Here is a 19,948-nt window from a genome sequence, read left to right on the forward strand (position 1 = left end):
TGCTGTATGTACTAGGACCATGTAATTATCCACAGCAGAAAGTGCTTTTCACTTTTTTAAACATGTGGGTTTTACATTATAAGCTCCTAGGAATAACTTTTTCTGAACAAGGAACTTGGATTTCTGAAACTGGTTTCCATTTATGCATTTTGCACAGTAAGAAACTAAATTTATGCTTTAAGACACACATATGAAACCCAAGTGTTGCAACCTTAATGTGATCATAAAGTATTTTTTCAGTTTTTATTAGCAGCTATCAAGACCTCAACTAAAAAAAATTCTAAGCATATATAACTGCACTTGATCATATTAATCCATTAACTTTGCCTCCCCTTGCCCACCTATCCCAACATCTTCATGCTACTGAAATGTAGAGGGAAAATTTCTTTGAGCAGGAGCATGTTCTTTTATGGCCCTCAGTAAAATATAATGTACAATATGATTTAAAACCTTGACACACAAAACATTAATTCTAAACTTTGTGGTATTTTGTTCCATGTGACAAACTGAATTATTTAAAGAAAAGAAACAACTTTTTCGCTTAAACAGAATTTCCTCCTATTGAGAGTTGAGCTCTTCTCTTACTGCTGGCAGTGGATTTCTAGTCTCAGACAGTGACAAGCTTACTTCTCAGTTAGGTCTCTACAGGAACCTGTCATTTCTAGGTCCAATATTTTATATATCCCACCATTTATTACAGATGATAATAACTAAATCTAATCTAAATGACTTAATAATTTCCCCTTGTGTCTGCTTACCTTATTTCATCTTGCATTAGGTTCTATATTTTGACTATATAACAGCACTGACCAGTAGTAGAGGAGTGCACGAGTACACGAGTACCAGTAAATGCAACAAACGCGTCAGCCTTGTTTGTAATCAAATACTAAAACAGCCTTTGAAGCATCAGAGCTAGTCACTGAGGCAGTGAGGAAGAAGGAGACTTGCCTCAGGTTTACCCCTTTGCAAGACTGTAAATCATATAGATACACAAAGATGACTTGCTCTGAATCAAACCACTGTGCCATCAGCACCAGTATTGTCTACTCTTACTTGTGGCTATTCTACAGCGTGTCATATGAAGAGCTTTCACATGACATGATCCTTTCAGCTGGAGATTCTGGAGACTGAACTGGGACATTCTGCATATGAAGATGTTCTACCATTCTGTCCATACCTAGATATGTGATGTTGATGTTCCTTAGAAGAAACCATGTGCGGGGAAACCACCCAACCACCAGAACTCCCCTAGCAACCCTGGATCCCATCCAGCTCTCTCCAAAGCACCAATTCAAAGATTCTAAATCAACAACCAATTAGCTAAGTAAATACAATAAAGAACACCCAAAGCAACCACAAATATCAATTGTTAACCAATCAAATAACTAATCTCCTAACTGATTGTTATTAATTGACTATATTTTAATTAACTACTCTAATTAAATAATTAACCCCCAACCAATTAATTCTCTAACCAATAATAAATCCCCAAACAACCCAGCTGCCACAACTCCTCATATGTACCCACCTAATTGCTGGAATAAAATCTAATCTAAATAAGCGCCCTCTCCCTCTACCTGAACAGGAGCTAATAGACAATGTGTAAGGCATCCTAAGTAATAAAACAACAACAACACACTGGGTAGCCCTGAGATGTCATAGCAGATGACTGGGGAATCAAATACCCAACTCAATTGAAACTACCAAACCCAAGTCAAACCCAAGTCAAACCACCAAACCCAAATCCATACCAACTCAAGCAAGAAGGCAGGGTACAAGAACCCTAGAAAATAAACAATTAGTAACCCCAAGGGAGAGTTGTCCATGGCAAGCAGGAACAAAACACCAGACATGGACAGCCCTTAATCATTGGGCATAATTAAGAGTAAAGTAACTACATGGGGGACTCAAGGGAGTCAGGGATACCAATAATAAGGGGAAGAAGGCAGAGACAGCAGTGGGAGGAGGTTGGACAAAAAAAGGGATCATGTTTGAGCCTGTTCAATCCACTGCCTCATCTCTCGGGCCACTAGGGTTGAGGCAAAGGTGAACGGTCCCCCACCGACACTGATGCTGTACAATGCCAGGTCAATTAACAACAAAGCCTCCACTCTGCAAGCGTATTTTGCAGAACAGGGGGTGGACCCCATGTGTTTGATGGAAACCTGGTCAGGAAAGGTGAATCAGTTGCCCTTAAAGAACTAGCCCCTGCTGTGTTCTCCAGACTGTGTATTCACAAACTGTGATGTGGATAGGGGGAGTGGCAATCCTAATCCATGAGTATTTCACCTTCGGGGCTCTCCCTGCATGATCAGTTACAGAAATTTAATGCGTTGGCCTCAGGTAGGGCTCAACCAAGAGCGTGGCTATCTGGTTGGTATACCGCGCACCCAATGCACTTCCAGATACACTGCCTGTCTGCTAGACATGGTTGCTGCCTGGACACTACAGTTCTCTAGACTAGCAATCCCCAACCTGTGGGCTGCAGACCACATGTGGTCCTTTGACTAATTGGAGGTGGGCCCCGAATGAAGCTTCTCTCCCCCCACCCCCCCGGCCCTTTACAACACACTTCGGGTGTCATTGTCTCCCATCACTCCCAGATGGGACTATCTCGTTGCAGAGAAACAAGCTCAGGGTTCCCATTGATTTGTCATTGCCATGAGTTAAAATTTCCATGAAAATAAAATGTTCCTTATGTTCATTGTTGTGGAGTGTCTGTATCTTATTTTGAAGGGATGTTTAAACATTACCATAGCAATCAGAGAGCGTTAGGACAGTGGTTGAGAGTAGAGGAGTAAACTACCCCCCCCACCGGGCCTCAGTAAAAGGCGTTGAGTAGTCCCCGGCTCTGAGTGGTCCCCGGTGATAAAAAGGTTGGGGATGACTGCTCTAGACTATTAATTCTTACTTTAACGTCCATGCAGAGCTGCTGTACTCTGGAAATGGGCCAGATCCAGTGTCATCCAGTCAAATTCATAACAGTTCAACAGGTCCATGGCTCAGGTATATGGGTTCAGGGGCCCTTCAGATGTTATTGATTCCAGTCAGCCTTCAACCAAATGCCTGGTGGAAGAGCTCCCTTTTGCAGGCCCTGCAGAACTGTTTTAGCTCTGTCAGGGCCCCGATCTCCTCCAGGAGCTCATTACACCAGATGGGGGCCAGGACAGAGAAGGCTCTAGCTTCTTTTAGGCTAATGATCCTTAGCTGGTTGGTGGTAGCTGAGCGCAGAGCTGCCTGAAACCTGACTGAGATGGGTCTAGAATTGAATAGTGCAGCAGGCCCTCTACCACCTACGCCAAGCCACCTACGCCCCAGAACACCTAGCCACAGTGATCTATGCAACAGTGACCCCTAGACTGGACTTCTGCAACTCACCATGCAGTTTCACCCTTATCCTTAATCAGGGGTGGTTCAGAATGCCGCACCCAGGATCCTAACAAATACACCGTGGAGATTCCACATCTGACCTGTAATCCAACAACTCAGCTGGCTCCCATTCGGATTCCAGATTAGGCTTAAGGTTTTGGTAATTACTTTCAAGGCCATATGCGGTCTGGGCCACATGTATCTGAGAGACCATCTCTGCCTATATCCCTACTCTCTGCCACCGCCAACTGGCTTGTTATTCCTGGCCCCAAAGAAGCACATCGGACCTCAACAAGGCCCCCACCTGGTGGAGTGAGCTCCCTGAAGAGATCAGAGTCCTGCCTGAACTTCCACAATTCCGCAGGGCCTGCAAAAGGGAGTTCCTCCACTAGGCATTCGCTTGAGGCTGACTGACCCTACATCTGCTGGTCCCCCCCCAGATACCCAATGGCCACCCTTCCCCATCCCGGACAGGGCCCACCTCAAGGGCCCTTACGGCTTTATTTCTACCGCTTCCGCGGAACGGTTTAAAGACTAGAGCCAGTTTGGTGTAGTGGTTAGGAGTGCGGACTGTAAGCCTTCTTCGGGTAGGGAAAAGCGGCATATAAGAACTCTTCTTCTAGATTCAAAGCCTGTTCGTGAGTGTGGCCTTCCGTGCCTCTTTGAGGCCCCAGGTGTGCTTCTAGGCCCGAGGGGAAGGCCTCTGTCTTTACTCACAGTGTCCTGCCGCTTCCCCGTAGCATTTTGGCCTGTCCAGGTAAGGGCCTATAAGCCTTTCTGGCCTGTCCTGGTGACGGCCTCAAAGCCTGTCCTGGAGAGGGCCTAAAAGCCTTTCTGGCCTGTGCTGGTGAGAGCCTAGATTATGCCCTCACCCGATTGGCTAGAACTGCTGTCTGTCCTGGTGAGGGGCTTCATGCCTTCCAATTGGCCCCTCACCCAGACAGGCCCCACCTACTCTCCGCCCACTTAGCCCTTAGCCAAATATGAATACAGCGAAAGTTTTATAAAGATTGTGATATATGCCCACAATGATTCATGTAACCCCCTCAATGTTTCATGCAAACTGGCCTGAGCCATACGGGAGGGTGGTATAGAAATCTAATAAATAAATTAAAAAAACAAACAAGAGTTTTCTGGTATAGTAATGTTTACTTTAACAACCAGATCTACTGAAACACTAGTTTTTGCAGAGCTGAAAGCTGTTTGAAAGAGAACGTTTCTTGTGATATATACACTAATAATGAGATTGTTACATCTAGTGACTGGGACTACGGATTTTTGCTTTGTTTCTGCACTGAGCTTTACATAATGCATTTTATATTCTGTAAAGGGTAAAGCAAGTTATTCAGTGAGCTAATATATATTTCAACATTTAAATGATTTTTAAAAACCCTCACCCTTTGACATTACTGGAAATTTTATGTATCTATAATACCTCACACTTTTCTATTAACCTCTTCCTAAATATCCACCATAAAAAAAATTCTCATCAGAATGGACACCTGATGGCTATTCTAAGATACTTTCCACTGTGCATCAGCTGGTACTTTTAGAAAACATTTTTGTACAAAAATAGTGACCTCCTTTGTGGAAAATAACAGTTACTGAAGCAGGAAAGGGGGAATTTCTCAAAATATGGGGTCTACTTCTCTTTCCTAAGATATAGTATACTCTTTCTTCCTGTTTATAAATGCATTTCTTGAAATCTCTCCATTTTTCAATCACAGTTCTAATGATTGATAATTAGTTCCCTTTGTGGGCACTATTACCTGATATCATTCCAAGAAAGACAAATATCAGATCTGCAGTTTTGTTTGAGTCACTGTCATAGCAAACTAAGAACATTACATATTAATATTTATATGTATTTTATCAGATACAAATACCAAAATATATTTATAATACCAAAATATATTTATAACAAGCAACTATCCACTAAAATTGGTATATAATAAAGTTGATATACAAAGTGTCCTCAGTTCATGACTCTGTTGTGGAACTTAAAACACAATATTTTCCTTTTGCAAGAACTGTAACATTAACTGTGAACAAATTTTTAATTTCCACACACTTTTCTCAAAATAGAATTTTAAAATAAATATAGTTTATTCACTAAAACAAAGTTACATTAATGTAATTTTTATCACATTTTTTCTTTTCTTTATTGATCAAATTGACCTTCATCAATATTTTTTAATTGTGTTCAACAGAAAGGTACCCTTAAAAATAAGCCAGGAAATTTTCAGCCCAAAATCTGACAGGAAAAAATTCAGCTGGATAGCCTTTGAGAAACATGAGTTATCTCCCATTTAGGAAAGCCAGAAACTTCACTATTTTATTTGTCTTGTTTTGTTTGACATGTTTCTTGTTTTATTTTTGTCTCCCCCCATTTATTGTTTTCTTAATATAATGTTGTATATTTGTTATTTAGTTAAATTTACTAAATTTATAATTTAGTAAAAACATTTTAAAAACATTTAATTTAGTAAAAACATTTAGTAAAAACATTGATGTAACTGTAAAGTTGCATAATAAAAGAGTTAATAGTTTGCACCCAAAGTGCTGCCTTAATTTGGCATGTTTTATATTTGTATGATTTAAATTTATAAATCATGGTGTAAATGGGTATTATGTCATTATTTTCATTTAAATATAAGTGAAATAGAATTATTAGCTTTAACCACCCTTTTAGTACAGGAGCCAAAATTTTATTTAATTGCCATGAGAAGGTAAGACCATGGAACAGTGATGTATTCATTTGAAGAACTGATTAATGGCTCTAGTGCAATAAGTGGCTTTAGACTCAACTGAAAAGACCCTGATTCAAATGCACCTCTTCACTGGGGATATTCACTTGGAAGTGAAAACTCTTTTTGGCTGGTGTGTGGGGAGGGGCTGTGGTTCAGTGATAGAGGATCTGCTTGGCATGCAGAAGGTCCCATATTCAATCCCTGGCTTTTCCAGCTCAAATATATGGCAGCAGATGCCAGTCTGTGTAAATCAGACTGACTTTGAAGGACCAAGGATCTGATTCAGTATAAAGTAGCTTCATGAGTGTTTATATGTATCTTCTTACCTTTGAGCTCCCAGATGATCTACAGAAAACCATTTTTTCTCTTCTTTAACTTCAGACCCTGGAAACATCATGCACCTCTTTCCCACAGTTCACCTTGAGAATGCCAGCATGCTACTGCATGCAAATATCTCCCTGTACTTACCCATAGTGACAGATTTTATTTTCCTGGGCTCCAAAATCACTGCAGATGGGGACTGCAGCAAAGAAATTAAAAGACGCTTGCTCCTGGGGAGGAAAGCTATGGCAAATCTAGACAGCATCCTAAAAAGCAAATACATCACCCTGCCAACAAAAGTGTGTTTAGTCAAGGCTATGGTATTCCCAGTTGCAATGTATGGCTGCAAAAGTTGGACCATAAGGAAGGCCGAGCGTCAAAGAATTGAGGCTTTTGAACTCTGGTGCTGGAGAAGACTCTTGCGAGTCCCTTGGACTGCAAGGCGAACAAACCTGTCAGTCCTAGAGGAGATCAGCCCTGACTGCTCCTTAGAAGGCCAGATCCTGAAGATGAAACTCAAATACTCTGGCCACCTCATGAGAAGGAAGGACTCCCTGGAGAAGAGCCTAGTGCTGGGAGCGATCGAGGGCAAAAGAAGAAGGGGACGACAGAGAATGAGGTGGCTGCATGGAGTCACTGAAGCAGTAGGTGGAAACTTAAATGGACTCTGGGGAATGGTAGAGGACTGGAAGGCCTGGAGGATCATTGTCCATGGGGTCGCGATGGGTCGGACACGACTTCACACCTAACTACAACAACCTACCCACAAATGCATGTTTGCTGCTTACCAGTTCTGATAACATCAGTGTAGATGGCTTTAGAGTAAACAGAGTACTACAATAGGTAAGTCATATTTTAAAAAGTATGCATTATGTGACATAAGCATGAAGCCTGGCATGAAATTCTATATTATGAAGCTCAAATAAGGTAGGGTGGCATCTTTAATAGTTGAATTTATAAAAAGTTGTGGTAGTAGTTACTAATACTATAGTCTCAGATTGTAGGACCAAAAGTGTATTCTTTGAAATAGCATAAAGAGCACCAATCAAATAGTAATTAAACAACTTGCAGACATTTTCCTTGCAATTAAGTGCTTAGCACTGCTATAAGACAATCTTTGTTCTTGTAATTATCATAAAAATAATATACTTTTAAGTATTTTTCAGGTTTTGTAACTCATACAATTAGCTTTTAAAATGTTATTTAAATATTAAAAGGGTCCCACAAACTCCAAGACGTTTAATACTAAAATACCAAATATTTATTTTCTAGTACTAGTATAATCATCAAATGCAAATGACTACAAAACGAGAACATATTGCAAGAGAGTTCTCCTAACAATACATTATGGCTGAGAGGTTCAAACCAACAGATGCTTTCAAGCATGCTAGAAGTCAAGTTCTTAATAGAACACATTGGGAATTATGAGAGGTATATTCATAAGTGACAAAGTAAGTCTTGGCTAACCAGCTGGTAATACAGAACATATGGAAACCTAGCATAATTTCCTTTAAACCCATACATTTATTCTTTTCCTTCGTGTGCACAATGCGATGGCATCATAGAAGGAGACAACAGTTCAGAAGTCCTTCAGATGTCCTACCATTGGATAACTATAATGTAGGGAAATCTGATGGCTTGTAAATAACATGGAAGGCAAAAATGGTTCACATTAGGTAAGGTTTATAACATTTTATTAATTTTAAATATTTATACCCTATATGCTTAATACAGTAAGAGGACTGGAGGCCCCTTGGCCACCTTCAGATGAATGCTTTGCAGGCTTCATGGAGTTTTTGCAAACTGAGGTGGACAGGCTGCTTACTTCAATTAGGTCAACCACCTGTTCCTTAGATCCTCGTATCTCATGGCTCCTTAAATCAGGCAGGAAGCAGATCAGGAGGCCTCTTTGGGAAATAATCTACAGGTTCCTATTATAAAGGATGTTTTCAGGCAGGCTAAAGGAGGCAGTGAGTTGCTCCCCATTGAAAAGAACATCTCTGGATACGCAGGACCCTGCCAGTTACGTTGCCATCTCAAAGCTTGAGTTTCAGGGGAAGATGGTTGAGCAGGTGGCTGCAGACCAATTAAAGGCATACCTGGATGAAGCTTTGGTAATGGACCCATTTCAGTCTAGCTTCATGCCTGGCCATGGGGTGGAGATGGTACTGGTTGCTCTGACGACCTCTGAAGACAACTAACCTGAGGTATTATTAGATACTAGTAATCAAGCCCGCTGCAGGGGAATGCAGCAGGCGCTAGGGCAAGCTCGTCTCGTTGGCGGCGGGCTGACGCGGCGAGAGGCGCTTTGCGCCTCTCACCGCATCAGGCCGGGAGGAACTGCGAGCCGCGCTGTGCGCGGCTCGCAATTCCTTCAGCTGGGAATCGGGGGCTCCCTGGGTCGGCGCCCTGACCGGGAAGAACTGCGAGCCACGCTGCGCGCGGCTCGCAGTTCCTGGAGCTGGGAATCGGAGGGGCCAATCGGCAGGCGCTTCGCGCCTGCCGATTGGTCCCTCCGATTGTCTATCGTGAGGAAGGGTCCAATCCGGACCCTTCCTCATCACGGACTAATCCCACCTCTACCCCCCTTACCGAATTATATAGTCCGTGGCGCCCATGGCGCCACGGGCGGTTTAAAGATCATCATGGTGTTTGACGTAGAAGACCATGCTAGCTCACCACTCACCAACATGGAGATATGGGGGACAGCTCTTCAGCAGCTGGTCTCCTTTTTCCAAGATCAGATACAGAGGGTTGCTGTTGGCGAGGAACAGTTATGCCACTATGAACTCCAATGCGAGGTTCTGGAAGGCACAATTCTCTCCCTGATACTTTTCAGCATCTTTATGCACCCTCTAGGCCAGCTTATCTCAGGTTATGTGTTAGGATGTTAATAAGCGGCTGGGTGAATACCCCCAAATCTCTGGTCAGGTGTCTGGGAGCCGTGACTGGGTTGCTCCAGCAAAGCCGCCTGAAGCTTAACCCCCTGAAAATCCTATGGCTAGGTAGGAAAGGTTCATATAAGGAAGTGTGTCTCCCTGACTTGATAGGGTGCAGCTACAGGTTGGACAGACCATCAGGAATCTGGGGGTGATCCTAGATGCCTGCCAGAATATGGAGGCACAAGTCACTAGAGTAACTCACCAGATGTTTTTCCACCTACGCTGGTAGCCAGGTACACCTACCTAGCCTCAAAACACCTACCCATGGTGATGCATGTGACAGTCACTTCCAGGCTAGATTACTGTAACTCACTCTATGACAGCCTTCCCTTATTCCTGACCCAGAAATTAGAACTGGTACAGAATGCGGCTGCTCAGGTCCTTACAAGGACCCCATGGAGAGCCCCATTCAACCTGTTCTACAGTAGCTGTACTGGTTGCCAGTTGAGTTTTGGATCAGGTTAAAGGTGTTGATTTTAACTTTTAAGGATTTATGTGATCTGGGACTTGGGTACCTGAGGGATCTCTATATACAACCCCCCGAAGGACACTCTGCAGAGCAAATTTTAACTTGGTGGTGGTCCTTGACTCCAGAGAGATATGCTTGGCCTTGACCAGAGCCATGTCTTTTCAGCCCTGGTTCCAACCTGGTGGAAATGAGCTGCCAGTGAAAACCCGAAGTTCCAAAAGGTCTGTAAAATGGCACTCTTCCACCAGGCATTTGGTTGAGGCCAAGGACTGCACCCACACCATCTATATGGGCCCCCTGCCTAGTCCCTCACATGGGTGACTGCCTAAGCTACCTGCCCTCATTCAAGATGGCTCAGAAACTGAAATTCCATCTGCTGTGTGCCTTGGCTCATCAGGGAGAGTCAATGGATGGGGCAAGTGTCTAGTCAGTGTAAAAAAATTTAAAACAAATATTTTAGGTTTAATATATTTGTAATGTATTTGTGTTTTTTATCTATGAAGTTGTAAGATGCCCCAAGAGGGGGCAGCCTAGAAAACAAATAAATAAAATAAAATAAATCATATAAAGAGTCTCAGCTCTCCTAAGACTGAATCATGTATGACAAAGTTCTTTTGTACCAAATATGATGGAAGGGGACAGGGAACTAAGACACACAATGTTGTCTTCATGAAGAATATGGAAGTTCCCTAATCTTTTCTCTCTTGTTTTTGCTGGTCAGCCTGGTAACATGTTATATTTGAAACCAGCTTCAAAGACCGTTCGTAAGAATGGGCCTTGAAATGGTTCTCTCCCCTGGCCAGGCAGCTTAGAATCATAGAATCATAGAATCATAGAGTTGGAAGGGGCCATACAGGCCATCTAGTCCAACCCCCTGCTCAACGCAGGATCAGCCCTAAGCATCCTAAAGCATCCAAGAAAAGTGTGTATCCAACCTTTGCTTGAAGATTTCCAGTGAGGGGGCGCTCACCACCTCTTTAGGCAGCCTATTCCACTGCTGAACAACTCTGACTGTGAAAAACTTTTTCCTGATATCTAGCCTATATCGTTGTACTTGAAGTTTAAACCCATTACTGCGTGTCCTTTCCTCTGCAGCCAGCAGAAACAGCATCCTGCCCTCCTCCAAGTGACAACCTTTCAAATACTTAAAGAGGGCTATCATGTCCCCTCTCAACCTCCTTTTCTCCAGGCTGAACATTCCCAAGTCCCTCAACCTATCTTCATAGGGCTTGGTCCCTTGGCCCCAGATCATCTTCATCGCTCTCCTCTGTACCCTTTCAATTTTATCGATGTCTTTCTTGAAGTGAGGCCTCCAGAACTGCACACAGTACTCCAGGTGTGGTCTGACCAGTGCCGTATACAATGGGACTATGACATCTTGTGATTTTGATGTGATGCCTCTGTTGATACAGCCCAAAATGGCATTTGCCTTTTTTACCGCTGCATCACACTGCCTGCTCATGTTTAGTTTACAATCCACAAGTACCCCAAGGTCTCGTTCACACACAGTGCTACCTAGAAGCGTATCCCCCATCCAGTAGGCATGCTTTTCATTTTTCTGACCCAGATGCAGAACTTTACACTTATCTTTATTAAATTGCATCTTGTTCTCATTTGCCCATTTTTCCATTGTGGTCAGATCTCGTTGAACTCTGTCTCTATCTTCCGGAGTATTTGCCAGTCCTCCCAATTTGGTGTCATCTGCAAACTTGATGAGTAGTCCCTCCACCCCCTCATCTAGATCATTAATAAATATGTTAAAAAGTACCGGGCCGAGCACCGAACCCTGAGGTACCCCGCTACTCACCTCTCTCCAGTCTGATGAAACACCATTGTCAACAACTCTTTGAGTGCGGTTCTCTAACCAATTCCCTATCCACCTAACGATCTGAAAATCCAGATTGCAGTCCTTCAACTTATCCATCAGAACATCATGGGGAACCTTGTCAAAAGCTTTACTAAAATCCAAGTAAATGACATCAACCAAATTTCCCCAATCCAGCAAACCTGTTACTTGGTCAAAAAAGGAAACTAGGTTGGTCTGGCAGGACCTGTTGGAGACAAATCCATGCTGACTTCCTTGGATCACCAAAGGAGGCTTTGGGCTGCAGCTTGCAGCCGGATCAAGTGGGGTGGACAGGGGGCTGGCCAGCTCGTTAGCAGGCCTGGGACGGAGCTCCTTAGCAGGCAGTCAGCAGGCCGGGAGGCCCTCATTAGCAGGCCCTCCACCAGATCCTTTGCCCAGGGCCCTCTCCCCTTATCTGATGCTGGCTCCAGGCACTGAGGTGCATCTGAGAGCAAAGAGGCTAGAGTCCAGGAACAAAGGGTGGGAGCTGCAGGGACAGGGCCAATTAGGGTGCAGCCAGCTTTGCACCCTGATTGGCCCTATTCCAACTTGGACAGCTGGACATGTTCCACCTCCCAGGCTGTTTCACAAACATATAGAGGAACCATGGATAAGGATGTTTCTCAAATTGTTCCACATAAGAGAAAAACATTTATGAACCAGCTGCCAGAAATAATGTGCCTTCTTTCTGACAGACCACAATTTTAGCTCAGAGGCTAGACCAGAGATAAGAGAGAATAACAATAAGAAACTGAACTTTACTAAATTGATTGATGTTCTTAAATAAAGTTTCAGTACAACACGCCTAGAGCCTCTTGTGGTGCAGAGTGGTAAGGCAGCAGACATGCAGTCCGAAGCTCTGCCCATGAGGCTGGGAGTTCAATCCCAGCAGCTGGCTCAAGGTTGACTCAGCCTTCCATCCTTCCGAGGTTAGTAAAATGAGTAACCAGCTTGCTGGGGGTAAACAGTAATGACTGGAGAAGGCACTGGCAAACCACCCCGTATTGAGTCTGCCATGAAAACACTAGATGGCATCACCCCAAGGGTCAGACATGACCTGGTGTTGCACAGGGGATACCTTTACATTTACCTTACAACATGCCTGAATTGTGAAGCAGACTCTGTTATAGCAATTTAAGAAGGTTTCTTGCAAGTATTGGAGTGTTGGATGTTTACTGGGAGAGTTGTACTTTCTCAACTGAATCCAGATTTTCCTCCTTAAGCTCTCTTGTAGGAGTGTCCATTACTTGAGTCACCTTTCAGACTAGCTTTTCCCCTTTAACCCTTGCCCTGCCCCTTTTAAGCATGTCACTCCAATACACTGACTCCACCTGGTGTTAACCCTTTATTAGTCAGGATCTGTGTAGAAACAAACTTTTGTGTCCTGTCACATCATGGTTATTAAAAACTTGCTTAAAGGGCTTTCTTTTAATGTAAGTTTTATCATTATTACAAACAAAGGGTATTTCTAGAGCTATGGTAGCATTGTATCCAGTGAAGAAGAAGAAGAATTGGTTCTTATATGCCGCTTTTCTCTATCCGAAGGAGTCTCAAAGCTGCTTACAATCACCTTCCCTTTTCTCTCCCCCACAACAGACACCCTGTGAGGTAGGTGAGGCTGAGAGTGCCCTGATATTACTGCTCGGTCAAAGCAGCTTTATCAGTGCCATTATGAGCCCAAGGTCACCCAGCTGGTTGCATGTGGGGGAGCGTGGAATCAAACCCGGCTCGCCAGATTAGAAGTTCGCAATCCTAACCACTACAACCACTACAACCAAACTGGCTCACTTCAATATTGCTAATGAAGATGTGAATACATAGTCAGTTTATGGTACATAAGTGTATTGGACATTTGTATGTCTGTCATATGCACAAACCAAAACAGATATTTCAATCTCCTTTCTCCCCACTTTGGGCAAAGGCCCTTTTTACCATTGCATATTTAGCCTCTTTCAGATGGAAAAGCATTTTGAAACTCAACACTGAATTCTCAGTCATACAGAAAAAGAATATGGTGTTTATGGGCATAATAACTACATGGCAGCTGATGGAAATTACTGCATATGTTGGCTACATATTCACAATGAACTTGGCTACAAGTTCATGCAATGAATCAGGCACACTGCTAAACATGAGAACATAAGAAAAGCCATGCTAGATCAGGTCAATGGTCCATCCAGTCCAACACTCTGTCAAACCATTACCAATATCCAGGTACCGTCAGGAGATTCTACAACAGGCCCAGAACTCCTGAAGCCCTCCCAATATACTCCTCAAAAACACAAAGAAGACAGGGCATCACTGCTCCAGACATAGTTCCAGCTAAATCTTGTGGCTAATAGCCACTGATGGATCTCTGCTCCATATGTTTAGCCAGTCCCCACTTGAAGCTGTCTAAGCTTGTAGCTGCCATCATTTCCTGTGTCAGTGAACTCTGTGTTAATTACCCTTTGGGTGCAAAAATATTTCATTTTATCTGTTCTCCATCCACTGCTATTACATTGAAAGCCCACAAGTTATGCATAATTTTGTTAACCTCTATCAAGTATTATATTCTGTAACCTGCCACGAGCCTTCGGGGAGTGATTAAGGGGAGTGATTAAGTGATTAAGTGATTAAAGGGGAGGGATTAAAAGAGGCAGTGGTACGCCCGTTGCTCAAAAAACCATCCTTAGCTCCACAGGAGCCTGACAACTACCGCCCCGTCTCAAATCCGGTGTTTCTGGGGAAGTTGGTTGAAAGGGCTGCTGCGGGCCAAATATCAGCATTCCTGGAAGAAACTTCAGCCCTTGATCCATTTCAGTCGGGCTTCCGGCCTGGCCATGGGGTGGAGACAGCGCTAGTCGCCCTGACGGATGACCTCCGCCGCCAACTGGACCGAGGCGGGCCAGCGCTGCTGATACTATTAGACCTGTCGGCAGCGTTTGACACGATCATGAGCTCCTAGCTCACCGCCTTGCCGACGCTGGGATACGGGGGACAGCCCTCAAATGGCTGATCTCCTTCCTCCAGGGTTGCGGACAGAGGGTAGCAATAGGAGAGTATCTAGCTGTCACCAGCTCACATATGGAGTCCCACAAGGAACAGTGCTCTCTCCTATCCTATTTAATATCTTCATGCACCCTCTTGCTCAGCTGGTGCAGAGGTTTGGGCTGGGTTGCCATCAATACGCAGATGACACCCAGCTCTTCCTCCTGATGGATGACTGCCCTGACTTCCCCCCAGAATCTTTAGCCAGATGCCTGGAGGCAGTGACAAAATGGATCAAGCAGAGTCGTCCTGCAATCCTGCAAAGACGGAGGTCCTGTGTTTGGGTAGGAAGGGACCATGGGAGGAAGCGCGCCTGCCCATCCTGGATGGTGTGCAGCTCCTAGCGACTCACTCCGCCAGAAACCTGGGCGTGATCCTGGATGCTTCCCTTACAATGGAAGCCCAGGTCACGAAGGTAGCACGGCTGGCATTTTACCACCTCTGCCAAGCCAAACTACTAGCGCCCTACCTGGAACCACCTGGTGGAATGAGCTCCCCGAAGAGATCAGGGCCCTGCCGGAACTTCCACAATTCCGCAGGGCCTACAAAAAGGAGCTCTTCCACCAGGCATTTGGTGGGGCTGACTGAGCAATAACACCTACAGGTGCCCCCCAGACTGAGGGAACGAACCGACTGAGGGATTGTCAAGTTATTGTTGAAGTGTCGTTCTAATTGTTCCAGTTGATATTTTGTTGTTATTGTTATATTGATTTTTGATATTGATTTTGATAGTGTTCTATGTGAATGTTCAAAAATGTTTTATGTAAACCGCCCTGAGCCGTAGGGAAGGGCGGTATAAAAATATAAATAAATAAATAATAAATAAATAAATAAATAAATAAATAAATAAAAATCCAATAAATAAATAAGTCACTCCGCAAATGTCATTTCTCAAAGCTAAAGAACCCTAGCCTCTAACTTTTCTTCATTGGGAAAGCGTTCCAGACCCCTAATTATTTTAGTTGCCCTTTGTAGTGCCTTTTGCAGTGATATATTTTTTGAGGTGTTCAGAACTGTACATAGTATCCTGAATTAGGCCACGCCATAGTTTTATATAGGGGCACTATGATACTAGTTGATTTGTTTTTAGTCCTCTTCCTAATAATCCCCAGCAGTTGTACACTGAGTCAACATTTTCAGGGAGCTATCTACCATGACTCCAAGATCTGCTAGTTCAAATCCCATCAATGTGTATTTATAGCTAGGATACTGGCTCCAACATGCATTACTTTGCACTTGCTCACACTGAACTTCATTTGCCACGTGGATGCCCACTTGTTTAGCCTTGGCAGATCTCTATGGAGTGTCTCACAGTCCTCCCTGATTCTCATGTTCCTGTGCAACTTAGTATCATCTGCACTAAGCCACTTCACTGCTTACTCCCAACTACAAATCATAAATGAACTAATTAAAAAGCATTAGACCTATTTGAGCCCTGCAGTACCTCAGGATGAAAGTTGCAAGCCTAATCTATCACTAAAATCTGCCTCCATCCCCAAGGACTGGAAGGTAGCTAATGTAAACCCCAGAGATTCTGAAAGTTACAGGTTGGTCAGTTTAATGTTTATACAGTTGGATCCAGCCAAGACCAAGTTCCTCTGGCTGGGTCAGCATGTAGAGAGGCAGCTGGCACACCTCCCAACTTGTGATGGTGTCCAATTTCCAAAAGTGCCTTCTGTCAAGATCCTAGGTATGATTCTGGCACCTCCCTCTCAATGGAGGCCCAGATCATGAATGCCACTTTCCCAACGTTTTTCTAACTGTGCCAGACACAACAGCTTGCGCTCTACCCAGGTTGATGCATGTGACAGTCACCTCTAGAGAACACTTCTGCAGCTATGCAGGGCTTCCTTTGAATCTGTTCTGGAAACTCCAAGTGGTTCAGAATGCAGTAGCGCAGATCCTCATGGGGACACACTTGCTCAGCTGCATAGGCTTCAGATTGGAGACCAGATCAAGTTCAAGGTTTTAGTCTTAACCTTTAAAGTCTTAAACCATCTGGGACCAGCAATATCTATGGGGCCGCTTTTTCCACCATGCCCACCAAAGGTCAATAAGATCTTTGGACCAAAACTTGTTTGGGATCCCTGGCATGAAGGAAGTGAGCTTGACCTCAACCAGGGCCATGGCCTTTGTGGCCTTGGCCCCAGCCTGGTGGAATTCTCTACCAGGTGAGGTCAGGGCCCTCCAGGACCTTAATCAGTTCCCCAGGGTCTGCAAGACAGAGCCTGTTACACCAGGCATACAGTCCACCGGGCCTCACTGCTATGAATTGGAAAAATTGGAACTCTCTTCCCCCAATCAAAACCTGAATTTAGTTGGGAGCTATATATTTTGCTGTATCTATTCTGTTTTAAAGATGTTATTGTTATTAATTCTTATTAAAGATTATGATGATTACTATGATGACTACATTTCCACACATGGTCATGCCAACATGTACAATGACCACTGGCTCTTTCCCAGTACTGTATACCAGCCTCTAGATCAGGCTTTCTCAACCAGGGTTTTATGAAACCCTGGGGTTTCTTGATAGCCCTGTAAGGGTTTCCTAAATGTCTGGGAGTTAATTTATTTTTATATATACACTAGAAAATAAGCCCGCTGTGGGATAAATACAGCGGGCGCTAGCTGGAGCACTCAGTGTGGTGGGGAGGCTTACTGGGTCAGTGGGCCCTTCATGGCAAGGTGTGGCGGGTGCATCCAGGTCGGGTGGCGGCAACAGTGGAGGTAGGGTTGCTGGCGGCGGCGGGTGGCGGCGCGGCCTGTTGGCGGCCGCGTGGGCCAGGGCCAAGAGCTGAAGTAACAGGCTGCCGCTGGATGCGGGAACGGCGACAATGCTGCAGCCGCCGGTGCTGGGGCGGCTGGTCCCCAATGGCGGGAAAGCGGGCGGGCTAGCGCTGGCCGCGGCCGTTCCCGAGCCATTGATAGGCGTGGGGCGCAGTTGGCAGGGCGGAGGAGAGCGGGCGCGGCGCAGTGGCCAGAAGTGGCGGCCGGTAATGGAGGAAGCGGGCCAGGCCGGGCAGCGTCCTCTGGTGCGTCCTGCCCCTGTGCAGGCTGGTCGGAGCGCGGACGGGCAGCCGGCGGGCTGAAAGTGAGGGAGCAGGCCGGCTGAGGGCTGGAATTCATAACCACACGGCTGGGGCACGGGGAAAGGCATCGGGCCGCTCCGAGGAGAGACGGCCGTTGGTGAAACCGACCTCAGTGGTGGCCAGGGTGACTTTTCCCCTTTTCTTCGCCCCGGCCCTTCCTGAACGCAGCGGGTCCATCTTGGGCGGGCGGGGGGAGGCGGCAAGGTCCCTCGCTGAAATGCAGACGGGTGGTGCCATGCGGGCGGATCAGGAGGAGGCTATCGGCGGCTTCTCCCGGCTGCTCTAGCGGCCGGGAGAAGGTGGAGTGGTTTCGCCGGACCCAGGACGATGGCTGTCGCTTCTCCTTGCCGCAGGAGTGGCTTCACCGCGTCTATGACGCGGCGAGGCCGCCCCTGCAACCAGGAGAAGGAGGAGGAGGAGTACCATGGCCGGAGGACACACCGCGTTGGCTGCGAGTGCAGTCTGCGTGGTGAGTCTCCAGCCGGGGGAAGCAGCCAATGGGTAGCAGCGCTTTGCTGGGGCCTGGATGGACCCTCCGAGTTTTTATCCCAGACAAGTCCCGCCCTAACTCCTCCCAGTCAGTCCTTACTCCTTTATTTAATCCGCTCCGCAGGAGCGGATTAAAGACATGTTAAATTTGCCAAACATTTATTGGGTGATATAACCACATATGGCCATGTTGACCTGCCTTCTCACCCAAAATGGGCCTGGAGAGAATGGGAAGGGGAGGCCCCTTGTGTATACAACTATGCTTCCCAACCACACCAAGGGGTGTGTATACAACTATACTTCCCAACCATATTCTGCACAATCGCAGTGCCTGAAGAATGTTTCAGAGGTTTCTCAAGTATAAAAAAATAGAGGAAGGCTGCTCTAGACCATGCTTAATGTCCACTAACCAGGCAGGCAAGTCACTGTGTGATCAGTACATGGATTTGCAGCCCATCTATCTAAGGATCAAATTGCCAGCTACCAAGAGATTCCCTTCCTCCCTGCCCAGTGGTGGTTCCTTGGTGTGAAAGGATACCTATTCACACTAAGTGAAGAAAGGGTCCCTTCTGAGGGAACATTTCCCATTTCATCAGTATGGTGCCTTATTTTCACTTGACCCGCATGTTCCCCAACAGCAGTGGGGCTGCCATTCTTGGAGTGTCATCTAATAAACCCCTGTGAGTTTTATCCATGTTCCTAACTCTGCTTCTCCACATCAGTCACTTTGTTCTCAGGGATGTGAACTCATCCCCTGAGAACCAGGATCCCCTTGCACTGAGCATGCATCCATGACTTCTGTCCAGTTGGCAGACAGTCATATATGTTAAAATAAGTGCCGTACACTGGACAGCCTTCAACCCCCTGCTGGTATTCTATCTTCATATTGCAGTGGTACTCCTAGGATTGCAGAGAGCCACATTTACAGTTCCAACTATCTACAAGGGCCGTGTTACTACTGAATACCCAGCAATACCCTCCAAACACACACACTTAATACTTTTTCTCTTTCAATGACTGAAATACTTCTGGAGCATGTAGGATTCTCTCTCCCCACTATGGTTAGCTGGCAAGAAATTTTGTTATATGAGTTAACATTCAGCTGCCTAAATTGACCCATCCATCCTCATACATAAAGCTCCTACATCTCTTTGGTGACTTTGGTATAATTACTACAAAACTCTTACATCTCTGCAGCTTTGATATAATTAGCATAAGCACTGTGGAGTCTATTTAATATTAGGCCAATGGTGATGATGAAATCATCCTGATTTCTTAAGACATTGTCCACCTTCTAGATGTCATGAGGACCAACACGCAGAAGGACCGTTCTGCACTGTTGCACTTCAATCTGTGGGCTAGCAGGGGTATGTTATTGATTTTATTAAAATCCTTATTCCGCTTTTCTTTTTGTAGCAAGCCAAGGCAGATTACAATAAAATACAATAAAATGCTCAGGTGCACACACATAATGATAAAACAAACTATATGTTACCATCACAACAGTAATCTATTTCCAATATAAATTACCACAAAAAAGAAAAGCCCCCTGGAACAACACAGCCTTACATACTTAAACAATTACAGACGGGACACTATTTACATCTGTACAAGCCTGTTCCAAAGACTCTGAATTGAAA

At 45.0% G+C, this 19,948-nt stretch overlaps 1 protein-coding gene across 4 annotated transcripts in view; it reads right to left on the minus strand.

Moving 5' to 3' along the window:
* Positions 1-19,948, minus strand: part of BRD10 (bromodomain containing 10) — a 58,093-nt gene that overhangs the window by 35,353 nt on the left and 2,792 nt on the right. The gene's annotated exons all lie outside the window — the stretch shown is intronic.

This window comes from Paroedura picta, chromosome 7, assembly GCF_049243985.1.
Source record: "Paroedura picta isolate Pp20150507F chromosome 7, Ppicta_v3.0, whole genome shotgun sequence".
Lineage (NCBI taxonomy): Eukaryota > Metazoa > Chordata > Lepidosauria > Squamata > Gekkonidae > Paroedura > Paroedura picta.